Source organism: Brienomyrus brachyistius, unplaced genomic scaffold, assembly GCF_023856365.1.
Source record: "Brienomyrus brachyistius isolate T26 unplaced genomic scaffold, BBRACH_0.4 scaffold79, whole genome shotgun sequence".
Classification (NCBI taxonomy): Eukaryota; Metazoa; Chordata; class Actinopteri; order Osteoglossiformes; family Mormyridae; genus Brienomyrus; species Brienomyrus brachyistius.
Genome location: NW_026042354.1, coordinates 775,604 through 795,483, shown reverse-complemented (window position 1 = coordinate 795,483; position 19,880 = coordinate 775,604). Strand labels below are relative to the sequence as shown.

Here is a 19,880-nt window from a genome sequence, read left to right as displayed (position 1 = left end):
AGAGACATATGTGGATTTCACATTCCCTATTTTCATTCTGAGAGTTAGTCACATTATTTATTTAGAACGGCAAATTAAAAATTCCCAAGTTTGTAAGTACGACGTGGCACTCATGACAAATGGCATTAATTTATATGATAAATATTTTAAAACGATAAAAGCGAATGTCGGGGCCCTGAAGACAAACACAGCTCCGGGATGCATTTCGTTAGCGCCTGGGATGTGGTCTGTGTGTCCCCATGCGCACATTGTGTTTAGCGATGCTAAGTCCTTGGCTGACGAAGGACCGAGAATCAATACAACTACTGCGGAAAAATTCTGACAAAAACCGGTTTTGCTTCTATTTCTCTCTTATTTCTCTTAAACAAAACCCTGCCTTGTTTACGTTTGTCTTTAATAAACAAAATGTCTTAATAAATTTACGCCAATTTAATTTTTTAAGTGAATCATAAAATTCTTATGATCATGACAGAAGGAATGAAGGCACTGGTGCAGTAGCTAAACGTCGTCTAGCTCGACTTATTTGTGGGTCTTTCTGCTGCGCTACCTGCCAGTGCGGGACCCCAGAGACATTCAGGTGCTATACACAGCTTGTATAGACCTTCGCTTTTTACAGATCTGCCCTTCTGCTCAAATATACAGTCGTTCTATTCCAGAATCTTGATACACATGTAACTACATTCTTCCTGTATTTCGTTCGCATGAAAACTACACAAATTTAATAAATATTCAAAAACGCCGGTGCATTTTAGAAAATTGCCAATAAGTAATATTTAACAATTCTTCTATATTTAATTTTTTTTCCTGCATACAGAAATATAAAAAGTTATTGTCCTTCATTTTTACAGGTATAAATGATTAGCTGTGAGCAGGATAATTACACATGCAAAACCGGTGCCAATACAGGGCACTTAATTAGATAATGCAGCCAGAATTGGATACTGCTGAAGTAAACCCATTAAGTAATTAGGTTAATGATTCGATTGATCTTTTTCCTGGATATGTGAACTAATTATGGAAGATGATAATTTCACAGCTGCCAACGTCTCTCACTACAGGAGACAAGTGTGGCAGCCAGGATTACGAATGGCGGGGGGGGGGGCATCAGACCGGCGAAAAGGCCATCATTGCAGACAGTATCAGGGAAGCAGAGAGGTATGTTCATTTTATAGGTGGGGGCTGAACTCACAAACCCTATTCGGACACCCTACAGTACAGGGTCATGATACTCGGTTTCACGGAAATGCAAAGTTCATTACTTTCGTTAATCTGAAAACATGAGTGATGAACCAAAAGCCATTTGAAGATTTACTCTTGGGGATTGGTAGGTGGGTCCGACACTGTTAGTATGGGACAGCCGATTCTACAAAAAAAGAGCAGGAATAGGCCTGTCTTAGGGATCCGATCGGCTGCAGCGTGACATTTTAAGAATATGATTAGAAACTGTTTTTGTTCATTCTTATAACTATTATCAATTCTCAGTAAGATTCATTACAAAGATTTCAGAAACAAAATGCTGACTTTTAATTTCAGCAGCATTTCATAGCGCTCTGGCCGGAACGCCTGAATTTCATGTCTAACGAAGGTTCCCGAATTTCGGCAGCAATTAAGTCATTTTTGGAGTCGAAGGACAACATAAATCGCAGGAACATCCACCGGCGGGGCTGAAGGAAAGCACAGCAATGTGACTGTGCATAGGGTAACACAGCTGGTTAGGGGCGGTCTCAGACAGGGAGCGGGGCTGTCTGGAGCCCTAAATCAGGCAGGAAATTTGCTCGCATTGTTGGAAGGCTGTGCTTCATTCCAGTCAGAGGGAGAGCATTCACCTCATAAAAGCCAGGCCCCCAAAAAAGACCATTTATTTATGTGGATTAGACTTTTAAAGGGATGCAATGTCTGAGGAGAGTTTTAGGGAATGCGCACGAACGCTTACGGTGCCTCTCTACAGCGGAGACAAAGCACAGCACAGGGTTCTAGCAGAGACGTGGCTTTAGAGGCCGCAGGGGAAGTGCCAGGCGTGCCCGAGACTGACAGCAGTACAGAACAATAGAACCCAGCTTGGGTGGCACCATCGCTTAATAGCAGGCCTGGGGCTTTGAACCCAGAGTGGGTGGCACCATTGCATCATAGCAGGCCTGGGGCTTTGAAAACAGCCCTATTGTGTATATGGAGTTTGCACATTCATCCCATGCTACACAGATTCACATCCCACAGTATCAATGAGTCTGACATTTCTGAATTGCCTGCAGTGTATCTGTGTATGTGCCCTGCTATCAGCTGATGTCCCATCCAGGATGTACCCCTAGCCCTGTGCCCCATGCTGCCTGGGAAAGGCACCAAGCCCCCCCCCACCAGGATAAGCAGTTAGAGAATTGATTAATCTAGTTCCTGTGTAAACTCCGCTGCACAGCAAAGAGATGGCAAAATGGCAGTAAGTGTGCGATGTGTCCCAAATCTCAGCTGATTAAAGTGGTCATTTGGATGGACAGAACATGACGTTTTTGGTCATTATATACCGACTGGCCCATTCTCCAGGCAGATGCTACTTTTACCTGCAAAATGCCAGGTGACCTTAAAGAATGACGGGAAATTCACGGTGTAACAGGCAGGCGTTAACTGACCAAAGGAGAAAAAAAACAGATCGTCAGCAGGCCTGTATGAAACACAAGAACAAATTGCGCGCACGCGCGCGCACACACACACACACACACACACACACACACACCATAATCATTCTCTGTTATTCCGCACGACCCCATACAGGATAATCTGTCGGAAGATGGGCGGATTATTATAACTTTTTAAAAAAAAAAAAAAACCAAAAGTTAGACTGGCTACTTTCCGGATCGTAGAATAACCTAGTTGCATTTGCTTCAAAATTACACCCGAAACTCTTGAGAAGTAATGATTGCCCGCAGGTAGGAGCTGGCAAACATGGAGAACATTACAGCCGGCGTGGTTTACCCGAGCTGTCTGCCTTCTTGCGTTTCATTTCCACGCGCGATGCCTGCGACGCTCGGCTTTGACGGGGACGGCCGGACCCCGCGGCAGCGCGCCTCCGCGCCGCCGCGTTATTTCCGGCTCCCGGCGCTTCTCCGCTTGATAGCCGCCGAGAGCAGACATCTTCGGAGCGGGGAGAACGCGGCCACATGAGCCGCTGCAACTTTTGTTTCTTTTCATTTTTATAGCCCAATCAATTGTGCGGCATGTTTTCTGACTTGACATATATGTCCTTGTTAAAAGGGGTGGGGGATCCAGACTGATTATCCAGTTCCCAACATAACAATCGCAGTCAACTGATTATTGTGGTGTAGGACAGTCAAGGTGACTGAAATTTAGTTCCTACATGCAGGCACAATAAATCCAATACATTTATGAACACAGATATCATTATTCAGTGTCCTCAAAGCAAATGAAGGCATTCAACTGCTTAATATTCATACCCACTTAAAATTGATGCACTTAAAAGATTTTGAATCATTTTTCCGCTCGAATTATATTACCGTATTGTACTTAATATGCAGTGAAACCAGCAAAGTCAACGTTACCCCCATGCTAAAAGCCTTCCATAAAAACGTAGATGTAAGCTATTTAGAAAAAAATGTTTAATACATAGCAACGACAGTCTGAAAAACTTCTTTCTGGGGAAAATGCACTTTATGATCGGGAGCGCATATATCGCCAGAATAATGAAATTAGCGTATGTAGGCTAATAATTAAAAATATGCAGAGGAGTGCTGATTTCACTAGATGCTGTCGGTATGGGGCTGGACGGAGCAAAAAAAAAAACCCGATGGTCTTCGGCGATACAAGCCATGTGGCGAAGCTATCGCAGTATTTATAGGTGTTTAATTGACGCGGCGAGGAAGGATAAAGGCGGGAAAGGCGCGTGGGTGACTCCCCCCGGCTACCTTCATAAATCACGGCGATGCTCAGACAAGCCACCCGGACGCAAATTCTGATGATAGATGACCCATTTAACTTTGATTTTTTTTTTGGAGGCAAACAGCTTGCCCAATACAACACGCAGCCACTTACGGACTCGTGAAAAAAAATCAATCGGCGGATCCGGACGCTGAAATAATCATACAAACGAAAGTTATTAAAATGTTGACGGGGCACGATGCGCAAAGCCGCGCGGCCCTGGGCTTGGAGTCCCCGAGCCGAGCAAATCCGGCTCTGTGTATGCCATTGCAGGGGACAGGAAATTAAAACACGCCCGTCAGGACAAGCTTGTACAAGTTACAGAATGCAAATAACTGTTTTATTATTTATCAGTCGGGCCCAACGGCTGTCCTGCTTTTTGCCTGTAACCCCTCACTTCTGTTAAAGGGCGTTGATTTTCATCCTGAGAGATTATGGCTCACTTGCAAAATAGTCTATTCAGGTGTCCTAGCAGAAAGTAGTGAGCATATGACTAGATGGATGTCTGTTGAAGTCCCAAGAGGGCACCCTTCCACCCCCGAGCAAGGTACTTAACCTGGAATTGGCTCAGTAACTATCCAGCTGTATAAATGACTAAAATTCAGGCCCAGACGTTGTGTAACCTACTACCACAAGGATAATAATTACTTTTAAAAAGCGGGCCACTTCCACACTGTTCGCTCCATGAAATAGCCTGGCTGGCTTTGCAATGCCGTCTGTGTGACCATGACTGTTTGCCACACTGTAATCTCACATGTGATATTATGACAGCAAATCGCAGGGACTGACATCGAACATCACACCCAGTCCACCCACGAGAAACACGCGTAGCCCTCATCTCCTGTCGACTCTCTCTCTCTCTCCCCCTGCTGTTTCCCATTGTTTCCCTTCTCCCCGGTAACGGTAACGCACGTTGTCAGTGCCGGCGCACCTGTCTGCTCTAATTGCGCGACTCTGCCAGAGGCAGCGGTGGTACACGAGACAGCAAGCAGCGAGGGCCGCGGGGAAGCCGGCTCCGGGACAGCCCATGCCCGCAGAGCACGGCGGTCAGATCACATGACCTGGCCACCTAGCCCCGCCTCAGCTGGGACTTGGGCGCCGTTGGCGTGACTGACACTCCACCCCCCGCCCCCGCACACCTGGGGCCCATGTGGTGTCCTCCAGCTAGGATGCACAGGAAAGAAAAACTGCGATTAAGATGGATGGAGGGAGGGGGGGGGCACTTGAAACAGCCCCTCTGTCTTCACATGCTTGATTTCACTCCTTAATTAGGGCCATTAATCAGCAGCTTTGCGATAGGAGGCCCAGTGACACGTCGTTGAGCCCCTTCTCAAACCCGAGCACGTCTCGGACATCCCGCGGCTCCCGATCGCCTCGGACGTGGCCCCTGACGCCACTGAGCGTGGAACACCAGCCTGCAACACCGCCAGGGCTTATTAAATCCCAGATCAATTAAAACTGAAGGCCATAAGGAGTGCGGTAATTACAGCGGTTTTATAATGCAGCTAAACAAACAAGTGCTTGGCCTGAACCTTCAGTTCACGGGCAATAAAAGGTATTGGAAACACAGTGAAAACACACAAATCTAATTAAATGCCACCAGTTTCGACACAAACGTAAAAAAAAAAAAAAAAAAAAAACAAAACTAATAAAATACCTCATAATATTGCATTATATCAATAAGGAAAACAGAGAACAATTACCATTTATTAAACCTGCTCACATGCATTTCCTAATATGAATCTTTTAGAGACATATTTGATTTTATTATTGTAATAAAACAAAAAAAAAATAATTAGCTATATTAGGTTGATTAGGTCAAGGTGAAACTTTACATATTTGGTTTGGAATTCATCCCCTTAATTTATATCGCCTAAATTATATGTGAATTCTTCTTCTTCTTCATTATTGTTGTTATTATTATTATTTGTTTGGTTGTTTATTCATTATTAAAGAATGTGCCTTTTGTCACATGTGAATATGACCTGGCTTGCATGGACGGAAACAGCGCAGCAGAATATGCCAGACCTGTGTGGCATATCATGGCACATCTGATAACTTGGTTGACATTCGTCATCTCCAAGGTGACAGCATTCTCTTCTTTTAACATGTTCTTCTGGTAGCAAAGAAAAACACAAGACCCAACCAGTAATCATAGGAAACACCTGTAGCTATTATGTGTCCATTTGATAAATGCTTATGCAGCCTCTTCCAGTCTCTGCTGTAGCCGCTCCCGCGGTCTCTCTCGCGGTCTCTCTCGCGGTCTCTCCCGCGGCCTCTTCCAGTGAGCACAGGATAGGGGTGACAGCTGGGACCAGCAATTTAAAGACACCTAACTAAAATATATTTCGATTTCGTTAGTAAACTGGAGTATTCAGATGAATAGACTGGAATCGAACTTGCAGCCATGGAGTTGTGAAGCCAAGTTTTAAAAAGCATATTTATTAAAAATAAAGACGATACTGGGTGCTTTCCACTAATATTGTACAGCAAGTGCAATCATTTCAGCTCGTCATGAAATGACATCTGAAAAACAGGTGCATTTCAGAGCACATTTCAGAGGCACAAGAACGACTCAACCAGGGGCTTTACTGTTCCGGAACAATGTCTGCCAGTCATGCTCACAGAAAGCGCTGTTTACATATCAGCTGCTGCTCGCTGGACTCTCAGTCAGCAATGGATTTTAAAGAGCCCGTCATTCAAATCGGCCAGCCGCGAGACACCTGCCAGCTCTGCAGAAGGTGTGTCACTAGAAAATCGTTGACACCCCCCCCCCATGCAACTTATAGATTCAATATCCACGTGTGTATGTCTCTGTCACTGAATAAACAAACGCATTCTAAAGTTCACATGCTAATATCTGACATTTAGCCAAACTTTACAGAGCAAATGGACGTATTAAATAGATTTGATCCTTTTAATGTTTTCCATGAAAAGAATAATTATAAAGAATTCCTCAACACATATAATCACAGAACCATATACATTATGAAGGATGCATGAAATAAACAGCATTCTCTCTCTCTCACACATGCACGTAAAATATATACATACAAATGTATGTCCTTTCAATTTGTTGTTTTTACAACTTTATGTCGGATTAAATAAATTTTTCAGAGAACACCCTTGTTTTGCACTAAAGTATAAAATGGCACAAGCCATAAGGTTTCACTGTTTATTATTTTATGCAACATGCTAAACAATATATTAGGATGAACTGAAAAATTTGTATAATGCTATACTGACAAGACATAAAATATGTTAATAATGGCAGTTATGTAAAAAAATCTACAAGTTCTGATATGAAAATGATCGTCAGAAATATGAATATTACATGGGCTGACATTTGTAGCGATGTGGGAGGGTTTATTGTGTTTTAGAGAACACATAGCCCCCCCTGAAGGTCCACTGGGAGACGCTGACAGAAAGTTTATTTCATTGTCATTGGCTGCCTGGTGTCCAATCAGCGCATCTGATTGTTCATCAATATTAATCCTAACCTCACATCAGCTACACTCCGATAGCCAGACATTCAAATGCATTATATGAAAACAAGCAGAATTCTCCAGAAAACATAAAATCTGTTGAACTTATTGTGTCTGTTTTTTTCTTTTTTTTTTTGTTGATGTGTTAGAATCTCAGAAGCAATGAAGTAGCTATAAGAAGACCTTCAGCAGCAGAGCTTAGATGTCCTTCATGGGAATCGCTAAGATGATTTATTAATTCAACAATCCAAGAACTCAAGGTTACTATGGTGACCATGTACACGAAGTCAAGTAAGATGAGCAATTTGTATTTAGTGACCCTACATAGCGACACTTTGTTTCTGAAAGGACTTCAAAGACACGCAAAAAAGGTTACAATATTGCAACTGGTCTAGCCTATAGATACGATAGATTCTCATGTAAGGATTATGGAAAAAGAGGCCATGGTTCTATCCATTTGGAGAGATAATTGCCTCCAATCTACCTTGAAAAATGTTTTCTACAGTGAACTTGAGCAAGAGAGAATAACCAAGGTCTGAAGAAATGGCTCCTTTGAAACATCCAGGGATCCCTCGTTTGTCAGGCTTTTGTACACAGGGCATCCAATGGCATCTGTTAATAACCCCCCCACACTGATGGTCCACGGGCCCCAGCGGTAGGAAGAGCTGGGCAGGGCTGCCAGCACCGGCCCAGCAAAGTCACCTCTCACTGGGAGGAGCGCTGCGTTTTGAGGGTGCAGTGGGGATTAGAGAATACTGACCCAGCAAATCCAATTCATTATTATTCCATAAAGTTGTTACTGTCCCATACGAGCTCCTGAACCTGACCACCATTTCGCTGGCTGGACAGTTTTCCTCCCTTTTAAAGCCTAGTAAATAACGCAAATATCAAAAGAGAGTGCCCATTATAGATAATGGACACTTATGCAAAGTAGATTCGGCGGGGTCGGGGTAGCATTTCCACAACAGGATCAAAGCGTGCTAGCATGCTAGCACGTGGGAGTGAACTGCGATCGCATTACAAGGGGGTAACAGAGAGGCCTTCTAGCATAACGAGAGCTGCAGAGGTAGATTACGCTGATTTAATCAATGCTTACATTTTTTTAAAAATCCCCACAGGAAAATCTGCTTTCCTGAATGTTCTCCATTGATTTTGATTTAATCTTACAAGACGCTGTTGCACATTAACCAGTTAGCACAACAGCTTGCTTTAACAGCAGTGCCTTAGCCTGCAAATTAGCACATTACGCTTTAAACATTTAATCTGCATCATCATATCATTAGCGAGCTGCCTCCCGAAAGCAGCACTTAAAGACATTTTAAAAACACATGGTGCCTGCGGCAAATTTGCATTGGAATTTGCTTCCGTTCTATGCATTCAGAGAAAGTCACTGGGAAATTACAGAGGGGATGTAATTTCAAGGACTTATTCCTTATGATGTACCCAGCGACGGACCGGCATCCCTTTTAGGGTGTCCACTGCCCAGCGACGGACCGGCATACCTTCTGGGGTGTCCACTGCCCAGCGACGGACCGGCATACCTTCTGGGGTGTCCACCGCCCAGCGACGGACCGGCATCTCTTTTAGGGTGTCCACCGCCCAGGTACAGACCAGCATACCTTCCGGGGTGTCCACCGCCCAGAGACGGACCGGCATCTCTTTTAGGGTGTCCACCGCCCAGCGACGGACCGGCATACCTTCCGGGGTGTCCACCGCCCAGAGACGGACCGGCATCTCTTTTAGGGTGTCCACCGCCCAGGTACAGACCAGCATACCTTCCGGGGTGTCCACCGCCCAGAGACGGACCGGCATCTCTTTTAGGGTGTCCACCGCCCAGCGACGGACCGGCATACCTTCCGGGGTGTCCACCGCCCAGAGACGGACCGGCATCTCTTTTAGGGTGTCCACCGCCCAGAGACGGACTGGAATCCCTTTCAGGGTGTCCACCGCCCAGAGATGGACCGGTATCCCTTTTAGGGTGTCCACTGCCCAGAGACGGACCGATATCCCTTCCAGGGTGTCCACCGCCCAGCGAAGGACCGGCATTCCTTTCCAAGATGTCCACCACCCAGAGACGGACCGGCATCCATCATCCATCACTGGGCGGTGGACACCCTGGAAGGGAACCCAGTGTCCCCTGCCTTATGCCCAGTTCCTCCTGAGAAAAGCTACAGATTCACCCTGGTTATGGAAGATGGAAGCATGAATAGAATAGAATAGAATAGAATAGAATAGAATAGAATAGAATAGAATGCTTTTATTATCTTTGAACATAAGGTAATAATTTCCCTCAGGATAAATAAAGTTTTATTGTAGGTGTAATGAACTGTAACAAACAAGTCCCTGAATGATACTCCCAAAAAAATATAATAAACCTAAATAATTACATGCAGGAATGTGAATATATATATATTCCTTGTGATAATGATATTCCTTTTGATGTCAAGTGAACTTCGTTTGGCTTCAAGTGGAATTTAGCTGAACATACTTCCTGCACAACGGCTGAACATCCAGGTCCCCCCTCTCTTAGGGCGCAGGGCCGGGGGCCGAGACACCAAGGCACATTTTCAGGCACAGTTTCAGTCGAAGGCACATGCCAGACACACCGGACAGGACGGGCACAGCTGAACATCCCGGTGGTTTCGGTATAACACTGAAGAATCACTTGCACATTTTTCATTTTCTCCTCACAATGCCTGCACAGATCACTCTTTGTTAAATCAGTATCTTTATTTGACTGAAATTCTTATTATTTCATACATGTATACATCTATATACATATATTCATATATACTGTACAAATATACATGCATCTACTGTGTGTGTGTATGTATGTATATATATATATATATATATATATATATACTGTATATACACATACACACACACATGAAGACATGTATCAGAAGCTGGATCTCTGAGAACATCACACTTTAACGTGTGGTGCCAATATAAGGAAGTCTTCAGAAGCGCTAATGCGAGAGGCTAATTTATGCGCTAACCACTTCACGTCCTTGGCAAAATGTCAACAACTACATGCAAATTTCCTCCCTTTGATCACAACACATGTGCAGATTAAATTCAAGTACAAAAGCTGTCAAGAGCCCCAAATGTTCCGTGGAGGTTAATAGTATTATTTGACAATTTGCATTTTTAATTATGCTCCTTGTTATGGATAAGTACTATTTATTCAATTTAATCCGTTGTGTTGCTGGCATGTTTTCAATTAAAATTCACTGATCCAGAATGGGAGTGTGTGCGGGGGAGACATTCATCACGGCGCTAAACCCCATGCTAACAACCGTCGCTTTTAGAAGGTTCTTTTCCGAAGGATTCATTACGGCCACGTCCCACTGAAAGCCCACTGGATCCTGGCATCCGTTGCAGGCGTGTGTCTGTGCCACTTTTTTGGACACTCGACCGAGGGATTTCAGTCTTAACTCCCGCAGGAGCGTTTTTCGCTAAATCAGGGGCCATCGGGGCCGAATCACAGAGGAGCGAATAAACAAACGTGGAGGAAACTTGTCATATTATTTCACAGACAACTGTGACCAAAAATGAAGAATGACAATGTTCCCCGTGTCAATTCAAACAAGGTACTAAAGGATAGCAAACATCCCGCTTCCTGTTTCGTGATACGGGACCCTAACGTAGTACCAAGTAACGTAGTAATATCAAAACAACCCGCAGTCAAGAAATTAAGACATTGTTACACATATAAAAAAAGCAAATGAGATTTTTTTTTTCTCAAAACGACTAGGCCAAAAAAGTACGAACTTGTTATTTTTTGCGGCTGGTTATGTCAGCGATGCATTTCATGATTAATAATAATTTGCTCTAGGTTACAGCAGGGAAGTCGGGGATTTCAGCCGCACCATCACACTTAATTGCCTCGCAGCTATGAAAACAACAGCATATAACGATAAACACATAACAAAAACCTGACAGATGCATTTTTTCAATGATATAATATTAATTCTGTGGGAATCATTTGCTGTCATCAGATACATTGCAGGGATTCAGGAAATTGAGGAAATGCGTACTTGCATGATGGAGAGCGTGTGGTATTTTTATTGAAATCAAAACGGCACAAAACATCATCCACATTGTGGAATGACAGAAATTTTAAAGCCCTATGGCAAAATAATTCACTGAAATGGGTTTTAAAATGAGATGCTATTGAAGGACAGAGAGGGGATGAACTCAGCATTCTAAATGCTAAACATGTTAGCATCAGATCAGGGTGGACCAGAGCGGTCCAGGGCAGACCAGAGCGGTCCAGGGCAGACCAGAGTGGTCCAGGGAAGACCAGAGAGGTTCAAGAAAGATCAGGGACGTTCAGGGAAGACCAGGGCAGACCAGGGCGATACAGGGCAGACCAGAGAGGTCCAGAGAAGACCAGGGTGGTCCAGGGCAGACCAGGGCGGTTCAGGGAAGACCAGAGTGGTCCAGGAAAGACCAGGGCAGTCTAGGGCAGACGAGGGTGGTCCAAACTATTGGCACCAAAGGAAAACTGTAATGGAAACATGAAGGTTCTTTGGAGCCTCCGAATTTGGTGGAATCGGAACATGCAGATGATGGCTCCTGTTTCGGGCTCACTTCGCGGGTTCTAATGAAGCAGCTGATAGTCCTTCTTCAGCGAGATGAATCACTCCGCTTGAATGCCATCTTCAAGGGTACCGCAGGCCATCTCATCTACTCCAGCAGGACCCCCCCCCCATCTTTCATATTCATTTAATCACTTTTCTGTCTAATGCATAAAACCTGTTGCTGAATTTATGCAACCACAAAGGAGACGAGTCTTACTTAAGTGAATGGAGCACGTTCATGTCCGGCGTCCAGCCCCTGGTGCGCTCACTCACACGCTCGCCTCACAGACACGACTCTTGCCGTTGGATTCGCACTGGACAGAAGCCTTTGTGCCTTCGGAAGCCCCTTTGCTCCTCTGCTTATGCACAGACTCTGATCAGCAGACTTTTTTGCAGTCGCTAAAGTGCTGCTGCTTTTCTACAGAAAATGCCTTCGACAAACCTCTGAATGTGAGAAGCAAAAGCCAGAGGCATTCTGTGCCCACATACGTAGCTGTGTCACACCCCTGCACCCCCTCCACACACACACACACACACACACACACACACACACACACACAGAAGATAACTACAACATCAATCAAATTGTAAGTAACTTATGATGAGTGCTGGAGTCAGAAAGGCATTTTAGTGTGATAAATGCAGCCTGTAATTGCAGTTATTTTTCTTGGGCCATTGTGTAAAACAGAAGTATTGTTTCACTATTTTAACTGAAATATAGACATTTTCAGAGAAATCCTTTTTCAAAATTAAGAGCTACATGAATTTCTTTCTCAGTGCTTTTAAACATTGAGAAGTTAGGGATTTTTTTATATCCTGTTATTGATTAATCAATACTGCATTTTTACTTAAATATGCAAGTCCAGTAATCAGCTGTTTTTGCAGTTTTTTTTACTGCATAAATACACTGTATATATGTTTTCACTCCATGCAAAGTGTGTTTTTTGCCCTTGGGTTACACATAGTTTGATATATATCATACTGTAAAACAGTGTGGCCTGCATCTCACCCTTTTACCAACCCCGCACTGCACAAACCCTTTCGAATCTGTCAAAGGAAAACAACTTGCAATAAGAAATGCGACGGGCAATGAGCTGCACCACACAGCCTCTGGGGCAGAATGCAGTGGCTCGCACAGAGCGCAGGGCTTAATGCACAGAATGCAGGGCTTAATGCGTGGCACACGGCCCAGCAACGCAGATCCTAGCAGATACAACAAGCAACATTATTAGTAGCAGTAAGCAGTCGCTGCTTCGTTTTGTCTGATTTCGATTGTCTGGTCAGTGGAGCCTGCTGTCTGTATGGCCCTCATTTTGACTTTCTGAAGTAGTAAAGGAATACAGACAAAGGATCGTATTACTCTCAAACTGCCCTGAGAATGCCCTTGTTATAAAATTAATTATCTAAAGAGAGACCCTCAACCACTAGGATAATATTTTTCTTACAGCTGTAGTACGGTAACAGTTTTCTTAACAGTTTTTAGGGACATTTACTTACCTGTAACTAACTGTAAACAGAGAGTATATTTATTAATGATGCCCCTTGTATGGTATGTCAGTGTTTACCATACTTTAGCTAGCTAGCTGGTCCCCACACGGCAACCGCAGAATGGGACAGTGCATTCTGTACACAAAAGAAGCTCGCTGGCCACGTAACGGCCGTCAGACGCCCCCTTCAGCAAGGGGAAGTGCGACCAGACGCCGATCTGCAGCCCGCAGCCCTGCCTTCGCCCAGGGCCAGAGGCCTGCCTGCCTCTCTGAGCCAGGGGTGCTGTGCGCGGAATGCCATAATTCACTGAGAGGAGGGAGCGTGCCCGTCTCTCGCCTGCTGAGAAGCCGTCCGTGGCCCGCAGCCCTGCCTTCGCCCAGGGCCAGAGGCCTGCCTGCCTCTCTGAGCCAGGGGTGCTGTGCGCGGAATGCCATAATTCATCGAGAGGAGGGAGCGTGCCCGTCTCTCGCCTGCAGAGAAGCCGTCCGCAGCTCGAAGCCCTGCCTTCGCCCAGGGCCAGAGGCCTGCCTGCCTCTCTGAGCCAGGGGTGCTGTGTGCTGAATGCCATAATTCACCGAGAGGAGGGAGCGTGCCCGTCTCTCGCCTGCTGAGAAGCCGTCCGCGGCTCGAAGCAGCAGCAGAGGAGCGAGTGCCGCCCCCCCCCCGCCCTACCGTTCCACCGCTCTGCCGCGTCTCCCCTGGGTGATGTTAGACACTCCATTTCAACCCGCCGGAACAATTAACCTCGCTGTTAATTAGTAGGGAAATGTCAGGCACACAGATGGTAACAAGCTGGCTGGCAGCCATGCTGCCAACTGCTCCGGCGAGCCCCCACTCCGGTGGCTGACAGCAGTCGCGTTCTCGACCAGCAGATGTCGAAGCCACCCTGCCGGGGAGGCGTTCGGAGACGGGCAGACCCTGCGGGGGGGGGGGGATTGGGGGGGAGGGGTCGCTGTGACGGCTGCCTTGCGGTGGCAGCGCTTCTTATACCAACAGGATCCATGTGCCTGCAATCAGAACACAAACACGCAGCTGCAACAAAATCTGACTCTTACTGGGGCGTGTGGTGGCCGGGGGGGGGGGGCATTATTCTGTTGCTAAGCAGATGTTTTTATTCACAGGTGCCCCCTAGCTCACACGGCCTACACCCGTACACTATTCACATCCGCAGAGCCCGATCATGTTCAGGGATGCATGGAAAGAGGCTCCCCACTCAAGGGTACAACAGCTTAGCCACTGCAGAAGCCAAAATGTACAACTGCTGAGTCCAACTGTGAGGCTGCCAACTCTTTATTTCAGAGGCATGTAAAGGCTATGCTCACATAGACTCCCTTTTCCCCCAAAAACTTCCCCCCCATTTACGATTACAGTGGTGCCTAATATTTATTTGGCAGATTATCTCAGTAACTCATTAAATAAGCGCTAATCAATACCCACTCAGCGGGTCAGATGGATGAACCAAAAGACTTTCCCAAGCGGGGGCATGTAAAACAGCGAGGAGGGGTATAAATCACCGTCCTGCGATGCGGCGGGTCGCGGCGTGACGGGGATCAGGCCTGTCACATCCACTCTTTGGACCTGCTGCAGGGTATTGATTTGTTTGCCACACTGTGTAAGAACAGGGTCCATTGAAGACAAACATCTGCAAAAGTCAATAAAGGGAAAATGTGGCACCGCCTGGTTGTGATCCCACCGGCAAGTCAGGGCTCCGCGTAGCAAGACCACCATCATGGAGTCAATTCCAGCTTAATCTTTATCTTCCGGCGGTAGCATGTGGAAACTTGGCAATTTTCTTAACAGATTTCAGGGACTTTCACTTACCCGTAACTGTCCAACCATAAACATTCGATTTTCTTATTTTAACTTTATATCAATACTTTGCGATTTCGTTCTAGTGCAAAGTACTTTATAAATTAAATGTATTATTATTATTATTATTCTACTTTGTACAATTAGTAGTAGCAAATAATAATGCATAAAGCACACAATAGCAACAATATCTCCTTTTGCTTGCTTTTCGACATTTCTTTTAATTGGTTACATTTTACAATAGAATAGAATAGAATATCTCTATTGTCATTGTTGATACAACGAAATTTGAATGCCCAGCTTCCCGTCAGATGCCTACGACCGCCGGGAATGCTGGGAAGTTGTTGGGAATCGCGCATTTTCATTTTAGTTGTTCAGTGTACAGAGAGGCACAGCAGAAATAAGCTGTTCTTTGAAATGAGAATTTCTTCAATCGGGCAAAAAAAAAAAAAGCGTATAAGATAAATAACTTGGGAATTTGTTGATTATAGGGCCAGAGACACTGCTGGAAATTTCACAAAGTTATTGTGAATTACGCTGCATCTGCTCTTCACCTGGATCTGCTGCTGAACGCAATTATACAGCCCTGGCAGCAGATAATTACACATCAAGACATCATGAAAAGAATCAGATTACTGTTATTATTTTCTGCTTATTTTGATAATCATGTTTCGTCAATCAGATGCTTTTTAAACCTTTATATTACATATTGATATTATTATGCTCTCTGTGATGGTTAAGAAGAAAAACAAAAACATTTTTAAAAGTGGAATGTGAAGTCTGCCAGAAACAAACAAAATTAAAGCGGGTATTTCTGTGTCTCTGCGTGAAGTTCGAACTGGCAGAGAACACAACATGAACACTTAATAAGAGATGGGGTCACACTTTGAATTCAGAACAATCTACTTCATACTGTCCTCCAGAACTAACTGGCAATATAAACGTAATGGTGTTTAGATCAGGTGACATGAAGCTGTGGGAATAGTTTGACTTTGATCTGTTGATCTGGGTATCATGAAGGATTTGAGGAGAAAACGCCACAATGCATACCTGCCACAGGAGCAACCATCAGCCTAATGACTGCCGCGAGACGGCTGCCCACACCATCATGGACCATGTTCCGCAACTGGAATCCTGACGTTCTGCAAACATCAAGGCATCTGGGTGTAGGAGAGAGGGTGAACGATGGCTGGCCAGGCCGCAGCACTTCCCCTCTCGCTCAGGAGCTGATGTTCATGCTCCTTACATGGAGTTATGCATCGTCATGCTCTGACCAGTCCACGTGGTTTCCAAATGGCAGCCCAACCAGCAATTCCGGCTTTGTGAACCTCACGAAGTACAGTTTTTGTTGGGGCTTAATCAGAGAGGCGCAGGATTAGTTTGGAATTAGTTCGCAAATACTGAAGCTGTAATTTAATGTTGTTGCGCGACAATCCTGTTAAGCGTTCTCTTGCTTACTACTGTTGCTAACTGTATCAGTTCACTCATAATATCTGGAAAACTGACCTACCAAAGTGCTGACTCTCAGACCTCCTTCACAGCCGACACAAGCCGCTAATCGGCTTTCATCCGAATATGACTCACCTTCATCGCCAGTCCGCCCTTCACCGCGTTGTCCTGACGCAAGCAGCCCTGAACTGCAAATAAAAGCTGCAAAAACAGGAGCTGGGATGGGAAAGTCCCCCGGCTGAGCGTCACGGCCGCTAATTGTGTGCTGCAACGTAAATTTAACGTCTGACTGAGCAGCACAGGCGGAAATCTGACGCCAAGTTATGTGGTCCGATTTCAACGCGACGACCTGGCATGAGGACCAAGACTTTGTCTGTTGCTGGTCCCATGTGACCAGCTAGAAGGAAAAAAAACCGGGATCCTGTTGAGGTTAATGTGCCTCTCGCGTGTCACGTTAACACCTTTTCTGACAGGCGTGATAATGGAACTGCCAGCCATTAGTAAGACATACAGTGAAAACAGCTACATATTGAGCTATTAGCCGGGATACATCCCATAATAGTCATGCATTGTTTACGCTATTACACTGCTATTCTGTAGTGTTATGCCGTGCATCTCAGTGTAATGATAATAAAATGCAGTTACTCTACTCACTTTAGATATAACCACTTTAGGTTTTATATCATCTTATGCAGACACAGGTATTAAAGCGGTTCTTGTCAGCCATAATAATGGGTGATTGCTTGATGGATATATATTGATTCCCGTCTTCCCATAACCACATATGCTGAGGAGCCTGTAATCTGTGCCAGGATGCAAAGGGCACCATGGCCAGCCTGTTTATGTCCTTGCTTATGAGGCCCATCATCAGCGATATCCACATACGCATTAAATAAATAAAAAGCGAATCCAGCAGATTAAAAAAATTGCAATATTTACCTCATCATATCGTTGTTTTCTGAATTTAATATCAATGTGGGTGAACATTCTCCTTCCATGTGTAACTAGGTTTCTCGTGCCAACGTACACAATCAAGCTGAGCTTTTGATTGTTTTTTTATTTTATACTGGATGAGGAAACTGATTTCACACGCAACACAACGTGTAACACTTGCGGGATTTTTGCAGTCTCATCAGAGACATTCGATCGAGTAATTCAGCGCTTAATTAAGTCCTAATCCCACTAATAACAGATGAAGACAAAATGTCAGTTTTTAATATTTGGTGCTGTGGCACAAATGATTAACGGCTACAATCACATACGGAGTGTAACATTTCAAAACATCCAGAGACTGTCAACCTATCAGAAACAAAACCCATATTCATAATCTCACCATTTCACTGTTACTTTCTAATCTTTATATTAGCACAATATTAACACTAATGGTTGGTTTTATTGTATATTTGCCAATATGCATGTATGTATGCAGCTGGTAGCAACTGTACTGCAGAGGGACTAAAACTGAATAAAAATGGCTCGTTTGCTCGAATTCTTTTTTTTTTTATCGTGTAGAAGCGGGAAGACATTAGAACACAAATTCCATTCTAAAAAAGGAAATGACATCAGCATAAAACAACATGCAGTTTATTTATTAAGAGAAATCGGCCCCCTTTCTTGAGATTTCACCAGGCTATTCTGGGTTTTCCTTTGGAGACTTCTGTGCCGTACTTGCACTTAGATCTTTAAGTTTATGTTTCCTGTATGTAGCTTAATCTCTTTAATTTATGTGCTGCTGCTCGGCGACGGAATGCAGGCACCACATCTGCGGCTCCCGGTCCCCGTATCCACACTTGGCCCCATCAAAGATAATGTGGCGTGACCAGTTAACGCGCAATAACTCGAACGTGTTAATGAAGTTTGTGGAAGTTGAGAAAGGGAGACATAATGGGCTCATTTAGAGCTGATCGTCTTTGCTGGAAGTATTCAGACGCTTACCTGCTTGCTGCTCCTGCACTTGATGCTCGATACTGTGGCCTGACGCGGCCTACAGTGCCCCCCCCCCCCCCCCCCCCTGCCTTCCCCATCAGGCGACCTCGTTGGCCTCCTTCCAAAACAGCTGCAATGATCATCAGGGGTGACACAGCATCTAAACAAGCACTTAATGTCTTTGGTAATCCAGCATCATCAAGACCCCAGGTTTGCTAATTGGCTCGCTCTTTGAGCAAGGTCTTGACGCTTTAGGGAACATGCAAATTCAAGAACAAGGTCAGGCCCTAGACAGGGAAAACCAGGCCTGTTTGAATCTCTTCACCTCTGGTATTTTTTTTCCCCAGCTGACATTTACATTCTGCAGTTTTATTTAACGTAAAGCGGGTTGCACTTGGATAATAATGTCACTCGGCGTCGATGTGAATTAACCAGCTGCTTCTGGCGTAATTAACCCGGACCGGAGGAGAGGGACGCTAACGGCGGGAGAAGCAAATGGCCAGCTGGCGCCTCGCCAGGCGGCACGCGGATCGGAGCGGCCCGCCGTCTCCGCTCGAGGTCCGCGCCCCGCGCAATGTGCAGAAGCGGAACCGCAGGGCGGCGGATTATTAAGCAAACCGGTCGCTCTATGTATAGAAGCTCATTTGGAACCAGCCTCACTTTTTCAAGTGATAGTTGTAATGCAAAAAAAAGGTTAATTAAATCACCATCCATTTGTTCCCTAAATCTTGGTGTTTTGGCAGACGCTTTTACCCAAAGTGACTTATGGTTTATAGATTTAGCCTCTTCCCCGTTCGCCTTTCTGCATTAACGATGACTCTCAGGTGTATCGCCTTTCTCCTGGGAGCAGAAGCGCACCCCCTTCTTCATCCGGCAACCTTTCTGGGTACACATCTGGGTTATATCGCTTCTTGCACGGTCTCTTAAAAGCCATGGCCGGCTTCCCGTTCCATTCCTCATCTGCATCATTACTGGACGATGTCCTCAGTTACTTGACCAATAATGATGATGTCATACTTGCACCCGTGGGGCGATGTCTCCTGAAAACAATGGCGTTCAAGCTTAGTGGAATCGTGATTTTGGACGCTCTCCTCTCACAGACAGCCCTTGCATGGAATGAGGATCACACTGGCGTTGCAAGAACATTCCAGAGACCCCGACGACATCAATATTAGCCTGTGGCCCTAGCTAACATATCTGTTGCAACCCA

The 19,880-nt window shown here is 45.1% G+C and overlaps 1 long non-coding RNA gene across 1 annotated transcript; it reads right to left on the bottom strand.

The window, feature by feature from the left end:
• Nucleotides 1-14,816: 14,816 nt before the first annotated feature.
• LOC125726930 (uncharacterized) lies at nt 14,817-16,947 on the bottom strand. The gene is made up of 3 exons (XR_007388470.1): nt 16,880-16,947; nt 16,346-16,437; nt 14,817-15,128 (listed from the first exon to the last, which is right to left on the bottom strand). It is a non-coding gene; the product is annotated as an uncharacterized LOC125726930 (long non-coding RNA).
• Nucleotides 16,948-19,880: the final 2,933 nt, after the last annotated feature.